This window comes from Arachis hypogaea, chromosome 12, assembly GCF_003086295.3.
Source record: "Arachis hypogaea cultivar Tifrunner chromosome 12, arahy.Tifrunner.gnm2.J5K5, whole genome shotgun sequence".
NCBI lineage: Eukaryota > Viridiplantae > Streptophyta > Magnoliopsida > Fabales > Fabaceae > Arachis > Arachis hypogaea.
The window spans coordinates 43,869,578-43,890,537 of NC_092047.1; the positions used below are offsets into that span (position 1 = coordinate 43,869,578).

General features: G+C 38.5%; 1 non-coding gene across 1 annotated transcript; it reads left to right on the plus strand.

The window, feature by feature from the left end:
* Positions 1 to 10,791: 10,791 nt before the first annotated feature.
* Positions 10,792 to 10,895, plus strand: LOC112731142 (small nucleolar RNA R71). Its single transcript, XR_003166933.1, has one exon. It is a non-coding gene; the product is annotated as a small nucleolar RNA R71 (small nucleolar RNA).
* Positions 10,896 to 20,960: the final 10,065 nt, after the last annotated feature.

Sequence of the window (20,960 nt, forward strand, 5' to 3'; positions counted from 1 at the left end):
CCCCGGCAACGGCGCCAAAAACTTGGTGCACGAAATTGTGATCATCAACAATGGTGCCAAAGGACTTGGAGCTCTCAAACGTGAATCACACTTTGTCACAATTCCGCACAACTAACGAGCAAGTGCACTGGGTCGTCCAAGTAATAAACCTTACGTGAGTAAGGGTCGATCCCACGGAGACTGTCGGCTTGAAGCAAGCTATGGTCACCTTGTAAATCTCAGTCAGGTGAATTCAGATGGTAATGGAGAATTGATAATTAAAAGATAAATAAAACATAAAATAAAGATAGAGATACTTATGTAATTCTTTGGTTGGAATTTCAGATAAGCGTATGAAGATGCTTTTTTCCTCCTGAACCTCTGCTTTCCTATTGCTTTCTTCCAATCATTTATACTCCTTTCCATGGCAAGCTTTATGTTGGGCATCACCATTGTCAATGGCTACTTCCCATCCTCTCAGTGAAAACGTTCCAAATGCGCTGTCACCGCACGGCTAATCATCTGTCGGTTCTCGATCATGCTGGAATAGGATCCATTGATCCTTTTGCGTCTGTCACATGCCCAACAATCGCGAGTTTGAAGCTCGTCACAGTCATCCCTTCCCAGATCCTACTCAAAATACCACAGACAAGGTTTAGACGTTCCGGATCTCAGGAATGGCCGCCAATAATTCTAGCCTATACCATGAAGGTTCCAATCTTAGATTAGAAACCCAAGAGATACACATTCAAGCTTGTTTGCATGTAGAACGGAAGTGGTTGTCAGTCACGCGTTCATAGGTGAGAATGGTGATGAGTGTCACATAATCATCACATTCATCATGTTCTTGGGTGCAAATGAATATCTTGGAGAAGAAATAGACTTGAGTTGAATAGAAAAACAATAGTAATTGTACTAATTAATGAAGAACAGCAGAGCTCCACACCTTAATCTATGGTGTGTAGAAACTCCACCGTTGAAAATACAAAAGTGATAATGGTGTAAGCATGGCCGAATGGCCAGCCCCCCAAGGTCTAGGGACTAAACGTCCAAAAGATCTCCCCAAATACAATAGCAAAAGGTCCTATTTATAGAAAACTAGTAACCTAGGGTTACAGAAATAGGTAATTAATGCAGAAATCTTCTTCTGGGCCTACTTGGTGTGTGCTTGGGCTGAGCATTGAACCTTTCACATGTAGAGACTTTTCTTGGAGTTAAACGCTAGCTTTTGTGCCAGTTTGGGCGTTTAACTCCAGCTTTTGTGCCAGTTCCGGCGTTAAACGCCAGAATTCTTGAGCTGACTTGGAATGCCTGTTTGGGCCATAAAATCTTGGGCAAAGTATGGACTATTATGTATTGCTGGAAAGCCCAGGATGTCTACTTTCCAACACAATTAAGAGCGTGCCAATTGGGCTTTTGTAGCTCCAGAAAATCCACTTCGAGTGCAGGAAGGTCAGAATCCAACAGCATCTGCAGTCCTTTTTCAGCCTCTGAATCAGATTTTTGCTCAGGTCCCTCAATTTCAGCCAGAAAATACCTGAAATCACAGAAAAACACAAAAACTCATAGTAAAGTCCAGAAGAGTGATTTTTAAATTAAAACTAATAAAAATATAATAAAAACTAATTAAAATATACTAAAAACATACTAAAAACAATGCCAAAAAGCGTATAAATTATCCCTATGGGGAGCGCCAGTTTTATTGGTGAAGAAGAAGGATGGAGGAATGTGATTTTGCGTAGATTACCGGCAGTTAAACAAAGTGACTGTGAAGAACAAGTACCCATTGCCTAGGATAGACAACTTGATAGATCAATTACAAGGAGTTGGGGTGTTCTCGAAGATTGACTTGAGGTCAGATTACCATCAGATAAGGGTGAAAGAGGATGACAGTTCAAAAACTGTGTTTAGGACGCGCTATGCACACTTCGAGTTTGCGGTGATGTCCTTTGAGTTGACGAATGCACCTGCTGTGTTCATGGATTATATGAACAGAGTATTTCGTCCCTTTTTGGACAAATTCGTGGTGGTATTCATAGATGACATTCTAGTTTACTCAAAGACAGCAGAAGAACATGAAGAACACTTGAGAATTGTGTTGCAAATCCTGAAGGAGTGGAAATTGTATGCAAAGTTGTCCAAATGCGAGTTTTGGAAGGAGGAAGTGAAGATCTTAGGTCATGCGGTGAGTAGAGAAATAGCCATAGATCCTTCGAAAGTGGAGGCGGTGATGGAATGGGAGAGACCGACTACAGTGACAGAGGTTAGAAGTTTCTTGGGCTTGTCCGGATATTACCGAAGATTCATTGAGGGATTTTCCCGGATTGCATTACGGATGACTAAGTTGACAAGGAAAGAGATACCGTTTGTGTGGGCATCAGAGTGTGAAGAAAGTTTTCAGACATTGAAATGAAAGTTAACTTCGGCGCCTATTTTAATTTTACCAGAACCGCATAAACCACTTGAAGTGTACTATGATGCTTCGCTGAATGGCTTGGGTTGTGTGTTGATGCAACACTGGAATGTAATGGCTTACGCATCACGTTAGCTGAGACCACATGAGGTGAATTATCTAACTCATGACTTGGAATTGGTGGCGATTGTGTTTGCATTGAAGATTTGGAGACACTACTTGTACGGAGTGAGTTTTAGAGTCTTTTCTGATCACAAGAGTCTCAAGTACATCTTTGATCAGGAAGAGCTCAATATGCGTCAAAGGAGGTGGATGGAACTTTTGAAGGATTATGATTTTGAACTGAATTATCACCTTGGAAAGGCAAATGTGGTGGTGGATGCATTGAGTCAGAAGTCTTTGACGATTACTTGGATGAGGATCAAAGAAAAGGAGTTAGTGGATAAGTTTGTAGATCTCAATCTGGATATTAGTGAAGTTGCTGAAAGAGCTTGTTTAAACCAATTGCAGATTTCAAATACCTTTAAGTCAGAGATTCAGAGGGCTCAGCAAAATGAACAAGAACTTCAGCAATTATTTCAACCGGTTGGCAAGAAGAGGCATGGAGAGTTTACTAAGGATGATGAAGGGTTATGGAGGTATAAGGGGAGAATTTGTGTATCGGATGTTGGAAGTTTAAGACAAGAGTTGTTGTCGGAAGCTCACAACAGCAAGTTTTGTATACATCCAGGGAGTACAGAGATGTACTATGATCTAAAGAAGATGTTTTGGTGGCCTGGGATGAAGAATGATGTAGCTACAGTTGTATCTAAGCATTTGATGTGTCAGAAGGTGAAGATAGAGCACCAGAGACCGTCAAAAATGTTACAGCCTCTTGAGATTCCTCAATGGAAGTGGGAAAGAATTGCAATGGATTTTGTCACCGGTTTACCGAGGACTAGGTTAGGATTTGATGCAGTTTGGGTGATCGTGGATCGCTTAACCAATTCCGCTCATTTCCTGCATATCTGGGTGAACTATTCTATGGAGGAGTTTGCGTACAACAACAGTTTTTATGTGAGCATTGGCATGGCTCCGTATGATGCTTTGTATGGATGGAAGTGCCAATCTCCACTGTGTTGGTATGAAACCGGTGAAGCAAGGGTATTCGGTCCTAATTTGATAGCGGAGACTACTGAGAAGATTAAGAAGATTCGAGCTAGGATCCTAACTGCACAGAGTAGAAAGAAGAGCTTTGCGGATCAGAAAAGGAAGTTGTTGGAATTTGAAGTGGGAGAGCATGTATTTTTGAGGGTTATTCCTACAACTGGGATTGGGAGAGCAATTAAAACCAAGCTGAATCTGAGATTCATTGGACCGTTTGAGATTCTGAAGCGGTTCGTGTTGGTGGCATATCAAGTAGCTTTACTACCTCACTTGTCTAACTTGCATGACGTATTCCACGTGTCACAACTCCGTAAGTACACGCCGGATGCGGCTCATGTGTTAGGGCCCAAGTCGGTCGAGTTGAGGGAGAACTTGACGTTTCAGGTAACACCAGTGCGTATTGACAACACTAGTCTGAAGAAACTGCAAGGAAAGGAAGTTCAGTTGATTAAAGTGGCTTGGAGACGAGCAGGAGTTGAAGAACATGATGTGCATAAACTTGATATGCTACGATTTAGGAAATTGCACGATCGGCAAAATTCCTTCCGGCAAGTGCACCGGTTATCGTCAAGTAAAAACTCACAATAGAGTGAGGTCGAATCCCACAAGGATTGGTTGAGCGAGCAATCTGGATTAGAAGTATGTTCTAGTTGAGCGGAATCAAGATTTAGATGAGAATTGCGGAATGTAAAATTGCATGAATTAAAGAGCGAGAAGCTAAATTGCTGAAATTAAAAGGGATGGGGGTGATTGCATGAATTTAATTGCAGAATGTAAAGAGAAAGTGGTAAATCAGAAATGGGGAGTTCATTGGGTGTTAGGAGATATTGAGATCTCCGAATCAAAACAACTTTTATCCCTTCCTCAACCAATGCATTCATTGAATTTTGCTTGGCAATCTTATATGATTGGATCCCAATCCCTTGGCTCACCAATTCTCTCTAAAAACAAACAAATTCCCAATCCCTTGGTTTAAATGTTCATAAGAAGAGATGATGCTCGATCACTGATTATAACACACAGTTTCATGAACCACAATTTGGTAGGATTACATGTCACAATATCCATCCAAACCCCAATCCAATTCACTGTGAGAAAGCTTCTCTAGCATGAATCCTCCATTCCTTTCCCAAGGTTCCGAAGGATTCCAATTATGGGTAGTTTCTTTCCCAAGACAACTACCCAATGGAATTAGATCGAGAAGCTTTCTAACAAAATTCAAGAGAAAAGATTGAAGAAGAAGATAAAACTATTATTGATTCATTGAATTACAATAGAGCTCCCTAACCCAATGAAAGGGGTTTAGTGAGTCATAGCTCTGAATTCAATTACAAAACTAAAAGAAAATGATCCAAAGTTCTCCGTGTAAAAAAAAGTTCTAACTAACTTAAATTCTATCCTATTTATACACTTTCTAAATTGAGCTTCTGTTGTGTTTCTTGGGCTTTGAGGCCTTTCCCTGATTTCCTTTTGCTTTGGGTTTATGGTCCATAATCCTGATGAGGCTGTGATCCAATTCTGTAACATTCATTGAGCAAACTTAGTGATAAACAAGTAATGACACAAGACTCAACAAATTAAAGCTCCAGACTCATCAATCCTTCAGGCCCAATCCCATAAACATGATATTCAATTGGGTTTCATACCATAATACGTTTAAGTTAATGTTTGTGCTCAAATGCTAACTTAAACTTCAATATATTTGGCCCAGAAACCCCTTTCAAAAAAATGGCGTTTAAGTTTCAGTTTAAGTTTCAGTTTAAGGTTAAACTGAAACTTAAACGTGGAAATGGAAGAAAGCAACCCAGGAGTGTGAAATGTCGAACACGTTTAAGCTTCAGTTTAAGGTTAAACTGAAGCTTAAACGTGGAAATGAAGAAAGCAACCCTGGAGGAGCAATTGGGTCAAACACGTTTAAGCTTCAGTTTAAGGTTAAACTGAAGCTTAAACGTGGAAATGGGAAAGCAACCCTGGAGGAGAGAAATAGTCGAACACGTTTAAGCTCCAGTTTAAGGTTAAACTGGAGCTTAAACGTGGAAATGCTCCTGGTGCCTTTCTTACTTCTGGCGTTTAACCTCCAGTTTAAGGTTAAACTGGAGGTTAAACGTGGAATTGCTTCCTGGTGAGAAATTGTGTCGAACACGTTTAAGCTCCAGTTTAAGGTTAAACTGGAGCTTAAACGTGGAAATGCTCCCTTGGTGAAATTCTCATTCTGGCGTTTAACTTCCAGTTTAAGGTTAAACTGGAGGTTAAATGCCAGTTCCAGCATTTCTTAGCCTTCATGATTCTGGCGTTTAAGCTCCAGTTTAGGCTTAAACTGGAACTTAAACGCCATTTCCAGCATTATATGGCTTGGTAGTTTAAGTTCCAGTTTAAGCTTAAACTGGAACTTAAACTCCACATGTGATATTCAAGCTTCCTTTATTGATTTTGTTGCTTCCTTGCCTAGCCTCTTCTTCCCTGAAATCATCCAAACAATTGCATCAAAGTCTTGCAAAAATTCATGAGAAATCTTCCATTCATAACATTCAAGTAATATAACTAAAAACTCATGGAATTTGCATCAAAATCATACTGTTTGGATGGTTCATTGCTTTGTTATTCATTTAACCATTCTTGGTTACTTTAAGCTCAAGAAAATGCATAAAACAACTAAAACTAACAAAAAAATGCTAGTGAAACTAACCTAAGATGCCTTGGCATCACAACACCAAACTTAATACTTGCTTGTCCCTAAGCAAGTCCTGAGTTATTTGAGAAGAAAGTATGAAACAGAAAGCAATTACATTGGCTATATTAGCAAGCATTTGAAGTTCATCAAAAGGGTTTTATGCAGAAAGTTGCAGCATCACTTTTTCATTCTTATCAGGTAAGATTATCACTTTTTCATTGCATCCATCAAACACTGCTATGGCCTCTTGTAATTCTTATGTCCTTGGCACTTTTCTCTTCTTTGTTTTTCTTTTCTTTTTCTTAGAGCTCCTTTGCTCCTTGTTTGCTTAGTGTCATGTGTTGCACAAGCCTTTGGCATTTTCTTTTTCTTATCAGTGCACTACACATATCCACTACAGGCATTTTAGTTCACATTTCTTCTTGAGACATTGGTGCCCAGCACCTCTTTGTGTGACTAAATGTTTTGTATTTAGGTTGCTCTTGATAATGGACTTTTGGTTGATAATCCCGGGTTAGTTAACCCAAGTTACCAAGTGTTGAAACACTCCTCAGAACCTATTCATCCAAGCATATCCTTAATACATAAACACCACAGGCATTTGTCTCAGAAGTTCAAACCATTGGTGCCTAGCTTATTTTCTCAATTTTTTTGCTTTTTGGTTGCCCTTTTTCAGTGGCTTTTTCTTCTTCTTTTTCTTTCTTTTTCATGGCCAAAGACATTTATTCATCAAGATCCATAGACAGTTTTCAATTTCTACACAAAAAATGATAATTCTACACTCTATTTCCAGTGATCTGACTAAACAATCAAGCATGCATACCACCACTTAATTCTACTTGATTTGTCACTAATTGAGCCAAGTTATTTTTGTTCAAACTTTTCTTTTATTTTTGGAAACAGAACAAGCATGGCAAGCATTTGTTTAAGAAGGTGAAGTTATATCCAAGCATCTAGACATTCACTTTATTCAAAGCAATAAACAGACAAACATACTAGAAACTTCACATTCCAGAAAGATTCAACAATTACAGTTTAAACCAGAGCAAGCATGCTTTTGTTTGCCTTTTAAAGAATGGTCAAGGAACACCACCACCTTGTGAAATTTCTTGTTTTCTCTTTGTCGCCAGGAAACAATTTGATTTCTCCTTCTTCTCCAAGTTGTTGCTTCATGTTCTTTCTCAGATCCTTGTTTCCTTTCCTGCAAAGAGTGATGAAGTTGCTTGCTTCTCAAGCACTTGAGTGGTTAGCTCAACTATGTATGGGCAAGTGTCTGAGTCTTAAGTTGGTGTGTGAACACCAAACTTAGTCTCCTACTTACTCCTCTGCTCTTTGAGTCCTTGAATTCTCCTTGGAATGAAGTTGCTGCTAAGGATTTTAAGCATTCCTGTGATTGCTTAGAATGGTTGTTCCTTTCATATAATTCAAAGGTTGTTGTGTTCAGTTGAACTGTGTGGTGAGGTTGTTTTCGGCAAGAGATCGTTATGCTATGATGAAAGAAAATGTGCAGGAAGGAGATTTGGTGGTGTGGAACTCGTTCCCCAAGTGGTTCTTTATAGTGCACGCAAGTGAAAAATGGACGGCTAGGGTGATTTGTGAAGGGTGGCTTGATGGTAAATATATGAATTAGGGAGAAGGACGAATTGCTTTTCATTTTCTTGGAAGTATTCTGGGTGCATTAGGTTGTCCATGTAGCTATCTTTTCATGCAGAACTTCCTTTTCCCATGTGTTAGTTTCAAAGACTTGTGAACTTTCTTTTTGACCAAGCACCGTACCTCCCCCCTTGTCTTTTTCCTCCATTCTTATCCTTCCTTTTGTACCTGCACAAACAAACAAATTTGCTATCATTTTTTTCAGTCCATGTGAATAATGAATAGTACTTGCACATGTTTTTCATTCTTTTTGAATTGTAAATCAATGATTGACTTCATGAGCTTATAGCCGTGACCTTTGTATGTATGCACACTTATTACTGGACACCAAACTTAGTGTTTGGTAATGTCTCCTGATGACATGAAATCCATGTTGGTTGTCCTTAATGAATGTGCATAATTCTAATAAATCATAGTCACTTTGGCTCTTTGATCCTAAACAATTTTACTACCTAAAGTAATTGAAATCAAAGTATTAAAACATGCAAATGGTATACTTGTCATGAATTTCTAAATCCAGAGGAACTTCTTGCTTTTCATTAACTGTGTTCTAAAAGGAACACCAAACTTAATGTTTGGTTGTGCACCTTGAATGAAAGATTGAATACAATTTGAATAAGATTTGGGGGTGCCTTCAGGCACACCAAACTTAGAGACCAATTGTATTTTACATGCAATGTTTAGTGCACTTTATCAACAGTTGTCTTGAGGATTCAAGTTCATGCATAAGAAACCATGCTTTATTAGATGCAGAGCAAAACAATAAAGAGTAAGGATACTAAAACATGGGTTGCCTCCCATGAAGCGCTTCTTTAACGTCACTAGCTTGACGGTTGTCCCTTGTTAGGGTGGATTGTAGTGCTTGATGTCTTCTCCTCTCACTATGAAAACGTCCCCATTTGATTCCTTCATGACTTCTAAATGTTCCATAGAAAGAACTTTCCTGATTGTGAACACTTGAGGGAGCTGGGAAGGAATGGTTTTGAGGCCAGGTGGGATTGGCAGATAATGACTTGATATCACTTTATCTCCCGGAGAGAAACCTTCAGTGGGAATTTTCTTGTTTCTCCACCCTCTTGGCAATTTCTTTACAATTCTTCCCTTTCTCTTGAGGATTTCTTCATTGACCCTTATGCCAGGAGGATCCTTCTGATCTGTTTCTATTGATTCTTGTGGCTTTAACTCTTGCAATTCTTGTTTGCCTTCCAAGGACTGTTTCAGAGTTTCAGCTACTGGATTGCTTTCCTCCAAACACAGATGGCTACTATCATCCTTAGGCTTTTCAGGTTCTGGTTCAGGCTCAGATGCAGGTTTGAAAACATTGAAAATGAGCTGTTCATCATGTATTCTCAAAATTAGCTCTCCTTGTTCTACATCTATGAGCGCTCTAGCAGTGGCTAGAAATGGCCTTCCCAGAATGATAGGGTGTAGGTAGCTTTCCTCCATGTCCATAATGACAAAGTCTGCGGGGAAGAAATAATTTCCCATTTTCACCAGCACATTCTCAACTACCCCTTCAGCTTGCTTCTGAGTTTTGTCAGCCAGTTGTATGATTACATCAGTGGATCTCACCTCATTCAGTTGTAGCCTCTTCATAAGAGTCAGAGGCATCACATTTATGCTAGCTCCTAGATCACAGAATCCTTTGTCAATTTTTGTTTCCCCTATGATGCAGGGGATATGAAAACTTCCTGGGTCTGTTTTCTTAGAGACTATGTCCTTCTTGATGAGGGCACTGCATTCTTTGTTCATTATTACAGTTTGTCCTTCCTTCAAAACTCTTTTCTTGCTCAGCAATTCCTTTAAATACTTGATATGTGTAGGCATCTGCTGGAGAATCTCAAGGAAGGGAATATTGATATGGAGAGACTTAAATGTCTCTAAAAACCTTGAATAGGTTTTCCCTTTTTCACCTCCTCCTAACCTCTGAGGAAATGGTGCTTTTGGTTGGTACGTTTCCAGCATGCCTTTTTGCAGTTCCTTGGCTTGCTCAGTTTCACTTTCCTGCTTAGCTTCTTCCACACCTTCCTTCAAGATTTCTGGCTCCTGTTCTGAGGGTCTGATTCCTTCTTTTTCTGAGACTTCCTTCAATATGGTGATGGCCTTGCATTCTTCCCATCACACTCCCTTTTGTTCCCCTTTAGGATTCTTTTCTGTGTCACTAGGGAACACTGCAGTTGACTTGGGGGCCTGTTGAGATAGCTCTCCTACTTGAGACTCCATCCTCTTGAGTTTTTCACCATGGTTCCTTAAGGTAGATCTCACATCATCCCTAAAGCTTTTCAACTCACTTATGTCCTGACCCATGTTTGCCAGCATTCCTTCTATCCTGTTTAATTGATCTTGAAATTGTTGGTTCGGATTAGGTTGGGTAGGTTGATTATTTTGGCCATGATATGATGGTTGGGAGTAAGTGTTTTGTGTGGCTTGGTATGATCTTTGGTTGGAGTTTTGGTAAGTGGACTTGTTATGTTGGTTTTGCTGGTTTCCCCACCCAAAGTTTGGGTGGTTTTTCCAGCCTGGGTTGTAAGTGTTAGAATGTGGATCATATGGTTGCCTTTGTTGATTTCCTACATAATTGGCCTCTTCCCAATCACCTCCTTCAGTGCTTACTTCCTCTTGATCTTGTGTGTGTATTGCAGCCACTTGCTTTGTTTCTAATTTCCTGGTGAGTTCTGCTAGTTGCTTGGCAAACACCTTGTTTTGGGCTAAAATTGTATCAACATGGTTCAGCTCCATGACTCCCTTAGTGTTGTGTCTCTCTGAAGCATAGTAGTACTCATTCTCAGCCACTGTCTCAATCACTTCAATGGCTTCTTCCACAGTCTTTTTCCTGTTCAATGAACCTCCTGATGAATGGTCTACAGCCTTCCTTGATTCATAAGAAAGTCCATCATAGAAAATATGCAATTGCACCCAGTCATGGAACATGTCTGGTGGGCATTTCCTTGTCAAATCCTTGAATCTCTCCCATGCCTCGTAGAGAGTTTCACCATCTTGTTGTCTAAAAGTCTGAACCTCAGATCGAAGCCTATTGACCTTTTGTGGGGGGTAGAAACGTGCCAGAAACTTGCTTTCCACCTCATCCCAGGTTGTTAGGCTCCCCCTTGGGAATGATTCCAGCCACTTAGCTGCCTTGTCCCTAAGTGAAAATGGGAACAAGAGCAGTTTATAGGTATCTTCCTGGACTCCATTGGACTTCACAGTGTCGCAAATTCTCAGGAATTTTGTGAGATGTTGGTTTGGATCTTCATTAGCACTCCCACCAAATGAACAATGATCCTCCACAAGTGATATTAGCTGTGGTTTAAGTTCAAAATTGTTGGCCTGAATGGGTGGTTTCTGAATGCTGCTACCACAATTCCCAGAGATTGGGTTTATGTATGAACCAAGAACCCTCCTCTCGGGAATGGCATTGTTTCCATCAGCTCTCTCATGGTTGTGAACTTCTCTATCCATGTTGAGATCTAGAGCTTCCTCAAAATTGTCCTCAGATTCTCCTTCAGATTCCTCTTCTCTCAGTACTCTCTTCCCTCTTGCTTCCCTTCTAAGTCTATGAAGGGTCCTCTCTGGTTCGGTATATGGAGGAGTTGATGTCTCTCCTCTCCTACCTGTCATACAAGAACACAGCACAGGCACCAAACAAGTGAAATACTCTTGGTTAATGGAAGAGTATGGTTAGAGCAGTTGAGGAATTAATTCAAATAGTTAGTGAGTCAGTGAGTTAGTTGCTTGAATTTAAAGGCATAAAGAAAGAAAACAAGTAACAGAGTGCAGAAGTTAAAATTCAACAAGTAACTTGAACTAAATTATCACAACAAAAAAAAAAAGCTCAATCTAGTTAACTTCCAATTTGAGAATTGTCAATCGAAAACCAATCCCCGGCAACAGCGCCATAAACTTGATGTGCATAAACTTGATATGCTACGATTTAGGAAATTGCACGATCGGCAAAATTCCTTCCGGCAAGTGCACCGGTTATCGTCAAGTAAAAACTCACAATAGAGTGAGGTCGAATCCCACAAGGATTGGTTGAGTGAGCAATTCGGATTAGAAGTATGTTCTAGTTGAGCGGAATCAAGATTTAGATGAGAATTGCGAAATGTAAAATTGCATGAATTAAAGAGCGAGAAGCTAAATTGCTGAAATTAAAAGGGATGGGGGTGATTGCATGAATTTAATTGCAGAATGTAAAGAGAAAGTGGTAAATCAGAAATGGGGAGTTCATTGGGTGTTAGGAGATACTGAGATCTCCGAATCAAAACAACTTTTATCCCTTCCTCAACCAATGCATTCATTGAATTTTGCTTGGCAATCTTATATGATTGGATCCCAATCCCTTGGCTCACCAATTCTCTCTAAAAACAAACAAATTCCCAATCCCTTGGTTTAAATGTTCATAAGAAGAGATGATGCTCGATCACTGATTATACCACACAGTTTCATGAACCACAATTTGGTAGGATTACATGTCACAATATCCATCCAAACCCCAATCCAATTCACTGTGAGAAAGCTTCTCTAGCATGAATCCTCCATTCCTTTCCCAAGGTTCCGAAGGATTCCAATTATGGGTAGTTTCTTTCCCAAGACAACTACCCAATGGAATTAGATCGAGAAGCTTTCTAACAAAATTCAAGAGAAAAGATTGAAGAAGAAGATAAAACTATTATTGATTCATTGAATTACAATAGAGCTCCCTAACCCAATGAAAGGGGTTTAGTAAGTCATAGCTCTGAATTCAATTACAAAACTAAAAGAAAATGATCCAAAGTTCTCCATGTAAAAAAAGTTCTAACTAACTTAAATTCTATCCTATTTATACACTTTCTAAATTGAGCTTCTGTTGTGTTTCTTGGGCTTTGAGGCCTTTCCCTGATTTCCTTTTGCTTTGGGTTTATGGTCCATAATCCTGATGAGGCTGTGATCCAATTCTGTAACATTCATTGAGCAAACTTAGTGATAAACAAGTAATGACACAAGACTCAACAAATTAAAGCTCCAGACTCATCAATCCTTCAGGCCCAATCCCATAAACATGATATTCAATTGGGTTTCATACCATAATACGTTTAAGTTAATGTTTGTGCTCAAATGCTAACTTAAACTTCAATATATTTGGCCCAGAAACCCCTTTCAAAAAAATGGCGTTTAAGTTGAAGTTTAAGTTTCAGTTTAAGGTTAAACTGAAACTTAAACGTGGAAATAGAAGATAGCAACCCAGGAGTGTGAAATGTCGAACACGTTTAAGCTTCAGTTTAAGGTTAAACTGAAGCTTAAACGTGGAAATGAAGAAAGCAACCCTGGAGGAGCAATTGGGTCAAACACGTTTAAGCTTCAGTTTAAGGTTAAACTGAAGCTTAAATGTGGAAATGGGAAAGCAACCCTGGAGGAGAGAAATAGTCGAACACGTTTAAGCTCCAGTTTAAGGTTAAACTGGAGCTTAAACGTGGAAATGCTCCTGGTGCCTTTCTTACTTCTGGCGTTTAACCTCCAGTTTAAGGTTAAACTGGAGGTTAAACGTGGAATTGCTTCCTGGTGAGAAATTGTGTCGAACACGTTTAAGCTCCAGTTTAAGGTTAAACTGGAGCTTAAACGTGGAAATGCTCCCTTGGTGAAATTCTCATTCTGGCGTTTAACTTCCAGTTTAAGGTTAAACTGGAGGTTAAACGCCAGTTCCAGCATTTCTTAGCCTTCATGATTCTGGCGTTTAAGCTCCAGTTTAGGCTTAAACTGGAACTTAAACGCCATTTCCAGCATTATATGGCTTGGTAGTTTAAGTTCCAGTTTAAGCTTAAACTGGAACTTAAACTCCACATGTGATATTCAAGCTTCCTTTATTGATTTTGTTGCTTCCTTGCCTAGCCTCTTCTTCCCTGAAATCATCCAAACAATTGCATCAAAGTCTTGCAAAAATTCATGAGAAATCTTCCATTCATAACATTCAAGTAATATAACTAAAAACTCATGGAATTTGCATCAAAATCATACTGTTTGGATGGTTCATTGCTTTGTTATTCATTTAACCATTCTTGGTTACTTTAAGCTCAAGAAAATGCATAAAACAACTAAAACTAACAAAAATATGCTAGTGAAACTAACCTAAGATGCCTTGGCATCAGAACACACTTGGGAGTTGGAGTCCGAGATGCGAAAGGATTATCCCGAGTTATTCTCAGGTAATCAATAAATTTTGCGGACAAAATTTCTTATTTGGTAGGGAGAATGTAAGAACCGCGATTAATTAATCGCTTGATTAATTAAATTAATTTCCCAAAATAGGATCCAAAAAATTAGAATGTGAATTAGAAAATTTAAATATGAATTTTGGATTCAGTAGATTTTTCTGAGTTAGAAAATGTAATTTTCTGCGAAAAACCGCAAAAAATCGCGAACCGGTAAAGGAGCCTGTAGTACCGGCTTAAGTCTGTCCGGTACTGTGTGAAAATAATAAAAACAGTAGAAAACCTTAGGAAAATATTTAGAATTGAAAATCGGGCCATAATTTTAAAGGTTTGGCCCGAAATTAGGCCAAACGAGCTAAAAACGGTAACGGGTTGGACCGAACCCAAGTTGGGCCCAAGCCCAACATATATATATATACCCTTAAGTGAGGTCATTCAGCCTTATAACCCACCATACACAAACAACACAGCTGCTGCATGAGAGGTGAGAGAAGAGAGCTAAAAGAGAGAGTGTTACTATTCACATACACCTTCCGGTGGCCATATCTCGAGCTACGACGCTCCGATTCATGTGCCGTCAGCAGCTACGCAAAGCTCTTACTGAGCCCGTTACTTTCTGATACGTGAAAAATAAAGTTCAGTGCAATAACTATTGGCAAGTGCATCGGGTCGTATCAAGTAATAAAACTCACAAAAGAGTGAGGTCGATCCCACGAGGATTAATGGATTAAGAAATCAATAGTTAATTGATTTTCCTAGTCAGACGAGCAGATTGAAGTGATATGCAGCAGAAAATTAAATAACAGAGAAGTAGAGGAAAGCAATAAAAGTGCAGAGAAGTAAATTGTAAAGTGCAGAAAGTAAAATAACATAAAGCAAAAGAATAAAAATAAAATGAACATTGGGATCAAGAAATATTGCAATTCTCCGGATCAAATTCATTCTCATGTCTTCCTCAATCAATTCATTCATTGATCTCCTTGGCAATCTTAAGTGATTGGATCACAATTCCTTGGCTCACCAATCTCTCTAAGCATGAACAATTGCCCAATTCCTTGATCTAAGAGCTCATGGGAAGAGATGAAGTATGGTCACTAATTATACCACATGTATTTCCAAATCAAGTTGTTGGTAGGATTAAATGTCACAATATCCATCCAAACCCCAATCTGGTCCAACATGAGAAAGCAATTCTAGCATGATCTCCCCATTCCTCTTCCAAGGTTCCGAGGAGATCCAATTATGGGTAACTTCTTTCCCAAGACAATTACCCAATTGGATGAAGATCGAATGCTTTCTAGTAAAATCAAGAGAAAAGAAAGAAGAAGAGAATAAAAACTAGTATTGATCCATTAAATAACAATAGAGCTCTCTAACCCAAATGCAAAGAGTTAGTGGTTCATTGCTCTACTCAACAGAAAAGAAAGAAAATGCAGAAAAATAAAGAAGAAGATTAAATCTGAAATTGAAACTACAAAATTCATAAATGAAAATTACAAATTAAAGCTAAACTACTAGAAAGCAGAAAAGAACAGAAAAGAAAGAAGAGTGATGAATGGTGTGTGTCAGGGGATGTGAATGCATGACCATGGACTCCCCTCCAATCCAAAGTATTTTCTCCAATCCAGCTAATGTCTATATATAGGCTTACAAATATGAAAATGAAAATTACAAAATGAATTAAAATTCCTAATCTAGATGCCTCTTGTGCCTTGGATTGAGTGATGTTTAATGGGCTCAGCTTGCTTGCATAATTCAGGGGTGTATCGGGCCTTTAGCAGTGTTGCCAGCATTAAAATTTTGCTCCCATGCCTGTCTTCCGTGTTTGTGTCAATGTTGGCATGCAAACGTTCCCTCCAACATTTTCCAATCCACGCGTACACGTCTCCCACTGGTATGCGTGCATGCTGCTTTTTCCCAATCGACCCGTACGCGTAACCCACGCGTACGTTTCATAAAAATTTTCCCAGGGATGTCATCGCAGACGTTGGACCCAGCGTTTGATCACCAACGTTACCTCCCACGTTGGCCTTTTCACGCGTGCGCGTAGTCGACGCCCACGCGTGGCTTGTCATTTTTTTACTACTCACGCGTACGCGTGGGTTACGCGTACGTGTGGTTTGCCACTTCTTTATCATTCACGCGTACGCGTGAGGGATGCGTACGTGTGGCTGCAAATTTTTCCAGGCTTCTTTTTGCACACGTTGGGAGTAACGTTGGGTCACCAACTTTCTCTCCAACATTGCTTCTTCAATTTTTCATATCAACGTTGGTTCATTGCCAACGTTTACTCAAACTTTACCACCAACGTTGGCTCTCCAACTCTGCTTTTCTCTGCTTATTTGCTTCTATTTAGCCTGTCATCAAACACACACGTGTATCAAAGTAACATACAGGATAATCTTTACTCTACTAAGTATGCTAATAATGCTCAAAATTATAACTTCACTTAGTGTGATCTATTTCATCATACTTACCCTGTATATTAACAAAAATTCACCTATGCTTGAGATTTTCTTAATGCAGAGATTTTTCATGCTTTTGCTCCTTTATCAACAAAATTTATATGAAAACTAAACCAAAATCCAGTGAAAACGCATAGAAAAATAGGCAATGATGCCTTGGCATCACAACACCAAACTTAAATCTTGCTTGTCCCCAAGCAAGAATAGAATCATGCAGTAAAGTTTGACAATCCAAGGTAAGAAGAATAGCAGTGTAATGTTCATGGTTAGCTAGTTTTCTATGCATGCAACAATCACAAAAGAGATTCACATAATTGATGCCTCTATCTAGCTCATTTTATGAAATATTTTTCCTTAAGTTTCTTCCTTGAACAAACTTTTCATTCTATTTATGGATTATTTCTTTCGGGTGCTTTGCACCATGAGTTACAAACAAAGCTACGACTCTAAATGCTTTATTTTTCAAGTATTACCACTTGATACATAAGCACCACAAGCATTTAATTAGAGGACTCTTTTAGCTTATTTTGTTTCTTATCTTTTTGACTCTCTAATCATTGATGCTCAGAGCCTTGAGCTTTGAGGGAGTGCCTTGCACTTGAGCCTAACCTTGACTCTAAGTGTTTTGTTTTCAAGCTTTTTGCTTGATATATAAACACCATAAGTACTTAATATTTGACTTGTCATTGGTACTCAGAGCCTTCAGCTTTCTCATTCTTTCCCTTTTCTTTTCTTGCCTTATTTGCAATTTGCTTCTTCAAGGTTTTCATGATTTCAAAAATTTTATAAAATGTCCTAGATGAAAACTTCAATTCATAAATTCAAATGCAATTGTGCAACAATAGTCATGCTAGCTTCCCAATACTTATAAGCTCATGCTAACTTCTTCTTTAAAGACCTTGGTTGTTTATGATCATGAAACTAAATTGCTTTGGAGTCACCAAATTCAAGGTGGCAATCATAATGTCACAGCAACATGTTACAAGTTAAAACATCAAACTATGCTTATTCACAAAGAGCAATCACACATACATACAAAGAAAATAGTAGACAATCATGCAATTTAGAGTATTGGAAACAAATAAAAGGAAAAGGAACTTTACCACCTTGTAGTTCATCTTCATTGTTGTTGTCCTTCACCTCCTATTCTTCCCCTTCCTATACTAACTTAGGATGATTTCTTATCCTGAAGCAATAATTAAAACAGTGGTGATGGGGTTTATGATGGGTCATGAATATCTCATAATGAAATGTGAGTAAAGTATGTGGTTTAAGCAAGCACAATTAAAGATAGAACAAAAGCACAAGAAGTACAAACAGAGGCAATATGATTGCATAACCAAAAGGGTGTTGTTGGATACAATGCATAGAAAAATAAGTGGCACACCAAGTTTAGTGTGACACTTTCTCTTGAAATTGATGCAAGTATCCAAAAAGATTGAAACAAGTTGTTGTGTAGCAACACCAAACTTAGAATATAACCATATGCCATTTTGAAAGAAAGCTAAGTAAAAGAAACTGTTATATGTTAATAACACAATCAACAAGAGCTAAAGGTGTCTCGAACAGGGCTTTTTGGTAAGGTATTAACACAAATAGTTAAGGAGCAAGAGGAAATAAAGAACAAAAGCAATTAAATGAACAGAAAGAAAAATGTCTAATCTAGGTAACCAACCAACCGATAGTTTGTTAATCACAATTAATCCCCGACAACGGTGCCATAAACTTGATACGGGAAAAATAAAGTTCCGCGCAATAACTATCGGCAAGTGCACCGGGTCGTATCAAGTAATAAAACTCACAAAAGAGTGAAGTCGATCCCACGAGGACTAATGGATTAAGAAATCAATAGTTAATTGATTTTCCTAGTCAGACGAGCAGATTGAAGTGATATGCAGCAGAGAAGTAAATAACAGAGAAGTAGAGGAAATCAGTAAAAGTGCAGAAAAGTAAATTGTAAAGTGCAGAAAGTAAAATAACATAAAGCAAAAGAAGAAAAATAAAATGAACATTGGGATCAAGAAATATTGCAATTCTCCGGATCAAATTCATTCTCATGTCTTTCTCAATCAATGCATTCATTGATCTCCTTGGCAATCTTAAGTGATTGGATCCCAATTCCTTGGCTCACCAATCTCTCTAAGCATGAACAATTGCCCAATTCCTTGATCTAAGAGCTCATGGAAAGAGATGAAGTATGGTCACTGATTATACCACATGTATTTCCAAATCAAGGTGTTGGTAGGATTAAAAGTTACAATATCCATCCAAACCCCAATATGGTCCAACATGAGAAAGCAATTCTAACAAGATCTCCTCATTCCTCTTCCAAGACATTGTATGAAGACCGAATGCTTTCCCAAGACATTGTATGAAGACCGAATGCTTTCTAGTAAAATCAAGAGAAAAGAAAGATGAAGTGAATGAAAACTAGTATTGATCCATTAAATAATAATAGAGCTCTCTAACCTAAATGCAAAGAGGTAGTGGTTCTTTGCTCTACTCAACAGAAAAGAAAGAAAATGCAGAAAAATAAAGAACATTAAATCTGAAATTGAAACTGCAAAATTCATAAATGAAAATTACAAAGTAAAGCTAAATTACTAGAAAGCAGAAAAGAAAAGAAAAGAAAGAAGAGTGATGAATGGTGTGTGTCAGGGGATGTGGATGCATGACCGTGGACTCCCCTCCAATCCAGAGTATTTTCTCCAATCCAGCTAATGCCTATATATAGGCTTACAAAGATGAAAATGCAAATTACAAAATGAATTAAAATTCCTAATCTAGATGCCTCTTGTGCCTTGGATTGAGTAATGTTTGATGGGCTCAGCTTGCTTGCATAATTCAGCGGTGTATCGGCCTTTAGCAGTGTTGCCAGCATTAAAATTCTGCTCCCAGGCCTGTCTTCTGCATTTTCGTCAATGTTGGCATGCAAACGTTCCCTCCAACGTTTTCCAATCCACGCGTATGCATTTCCAACGCGTACGCGTGCATGCTGCTTTTTGGCAATCGACGCGTACGCGTAAACCACGCGTACGCGTCATATCAAATTTTTCTCAGGGATGTCATCGCAGACGTTGGACCCAGTGTGTGATCACCAACGTTACCTCCCACGTTGGCCTTTTCACACGTGTGCATAGCTGACGCGCACGCCTGCCTTGTCATTTTTTTTACTACTCACGCGTACGCGTGGGTTACGCGTACGCGTGGTTTGCCACTTCTTTCTCATTCACGCGTACACGTGAGGGACGCATTTGCGTGGCTGCAAATTTTTCCAGGCTTCTTTTTGCGCACGTTGGGAGTAACATTGGTTTACCAACGTTCTCTCCAATGTTGCTTCTTCAATTTTTCATATCAGCATTGGTTCATTGCCAACGTTTACTCAAACTTTGCCACCAATGTTGGCTCTCCAACTCTGCTTTTCTCTGCTTCTTTGCTTCTATTTAGCCTATCATCAAACACACAAGTGTATTAAAGTAACATACAGGATAATCTTTACTCTACTAAGTATGCTAATAATGCTCAAAATTATAACTTCACTTAGTGTGATCTATTTCATCATACTTACCCTGTATATTAACAAAAATTCACCTATGCTTGAGATTTTCTTAATGCAGAGATTTTTCATGCTTTTGCTCCTTTATCAAATAAATTTATATGAAAACTAAACCAAAATCCAGTGAAAACGCATAGAAAAATAGGCAATAATGCCTTGGCATCACTTTCATATAACTTTCATAGGTAAGATTTCAAATTTTTCTTTCCTTCCTGCAGCCCTAAGAATTTCGAATTTGGTGAGTTTTTATTTTGAGTAAAATTTGTGTTTTGGTTGTTTAGGTACTAATCATTAGTGAGGGATTGTTGGGTTCTATCCCAAATTTTAGTGGATAAGGTAAGGTTTCTCAACAACCCTTGTAAATTGATACATTGTGAATGTTAGGTTTTATTTTATTTTTATTTTTTTGAAATATATGATGTTAGTTTGAATATTGGAGCTTGTTGGAATTACCTTGGATACTTGGGAGCATTTGGAGTTGGATTGGTGACTTGGTTTTGGTTTCCTCTATGTAATATATAATATTTCTGGACACTTAGGCTAGTGACCCATAGGATAGGTTAGATTGAATTGATTATTGGACTAGATAATGCATGATGATGTTGTTAAATTGATAATGTGTGATGATGTTAATGCTTGTGATGGTTTTGATATATTGAGATGAGAATTATGATGAGGTGTGATAAATGAAGCTGATGAATAGTGAGATTTGGTACAAGTGTTTAATATTGAATGTTGATGTGCAAATTATGAAATTATGGGGTTATAGAGGTGGAACTGATTGATATATGTATTGAATTGGTTGAAGTGTGATGGAAAAGTAAAGTGTGATATTTGGTAGTGTTGTATGGTGAGATGGAATAGGCTTTGAATTGGTTTGATTATAAATTTT